This window comes from Lepidochelys kempii, chromosome 15, assembly GCF_965140265.1.
Source record: "Lepidochelys kempii isolate rLepKem1 chromosome 15, rLepKem1.hap2, whole genome shotgun sequence".
Classification (NCBI taxonomy): Eukaryota; Metazoa; Chordata; order Testudines; family Cheloniidae; genus Lepidochelys; species Lepidochelys kempii.
The window spans coordinates 27,947,132-27,948,656 of NC_133270.1; positions in this window are offsets into that span (position 1 = coordinate 27,947,132).

Below are 1,525 nucleotides of genomic sequence, written 5' to 3' on the forward strand. Positions count from 1 at the left end.
ACGCGCTATCTCAGAGTCACCCCGCTGGGGCCCCTCTCCTCCCCCTCCTCCTCCCCCCCCCGCAGCCCACACCCCCTGGGGCCCCTCTCCTCCCCCTCCTCCTCCCCCCCCCGCAGCCCACACCCCCCTGGGGCCCCTCTCCTCCCCCTCCTCCTCCCCCCCCCCGCAGCCCACACCCCCCTGGGGCCCCTCTCCTCCCCCTCCTCCCCCCCCCCGCAGCCCACACCCCGCTGGGGCCCCTCTCCTCCTCCTCTCCCCCCCCCGCAGCCCACACCCCCCTGGGGCCCCTCTCCTCCTCCTCCTCCTCCCCCCCCCCCGCTGCCCACACCCCGCTGGGGCCCCTCTCCTCCTCCTCCTCCTCCCCCCCCGCTGCCCACACCCCGCTGGGGCCCCTCTCCTCCCCCTCCTCCTCCCCCCCCGCAGCCCACACCCCCCTGGGGCCCCTCTCCTCCCCCTCCTCCTCCCCCCCCCCGCAGCCCACACCCCCCTGGGGCCCCTCTCCTCCCCCTCCTCCTCCCCCCCCCCGCAGCCCACACCCCCCTGGGGCCCTCTCCTCCCCCTCCTCCTCCCCCCCCCCGCAGCCCACACCCCCCTGGGGCCCCTCTCCTCCCCCTCCTCCTCCCCCCCCCGCAGCCCACACCCCCCTGGGGCCCCTCTCCTCCCCCCCCTCCTCCCCCCCCCCGCAGCCCACACCCCCCTGGGGCCCCTCTCCTCCCCCTCCTCCTCCCCCCCCCGCAGCCCACACCCCCCTGGGGCCCCTCTCCTCCCCCTCCTCCTCCCCCCCCCCGCAGCCCACACCCCCCTGGGGCCCCTCTCCTCCCCCTCCTCCTCCCCCCCCCGCAGCCCACACCCCCCTGGGGCCCCTCTCCTCCCCCTCCTCCTCCCCCCCCCCTGGGGCCCCTCTCCTCCCCTCCTCCTCCCCCCCCCCGCAGCCCACACCCCGCTGGGGCCCCTCTCCTCCCCCTCCTCCTCCCCCCCCCCGCAGCCCACACCCCGCTGGGGCCCCTCTCCTCCCCCTCCTCCTCCCCCCCCCCCCGCAGCCCACACCCCGCTGGGGCCCCTCTCCTCCCCCTCCTCCTCCCCCCCCCCCGCAGCCCACACCCCGCTGGGGCCCCTCTCCCCCCCCTCCTCCTCCCCCGCCCGCAGCCCACACCCCGCTGGGGCCCCTCTCCGCCCCCCCTCCTCCTCCCCCCCCTCCTCCTCCCCCCCCCGCAGCCCACACCCCGCTGGGGCCCCTCTCCGCCCCCCCTCCTCCTCCCCCCCCTCCTCCTCCCCCCCCCGCAGCCCACACCCCCTTGGGGCCCCTCTCCCCCTCCTCCTCCTCCTCCCCCCCCCCGCAGCCCACACCCCCTTGGGGCCCCTCTCCCCCTCCTCCTCCTCCTCCCCCCCCCCCGCAGCCCACACCCCCTTGGGGCCCCTCTCCTCCTCCTCCTCCTCCTCCTCCCCCCCCCCGCAGCCCACACCCCCTTGGGGCCCCTCTCCTCCTCCTCCTCCTCCTCCTCCTCCTCCCCCCCCCCGCAGCCCA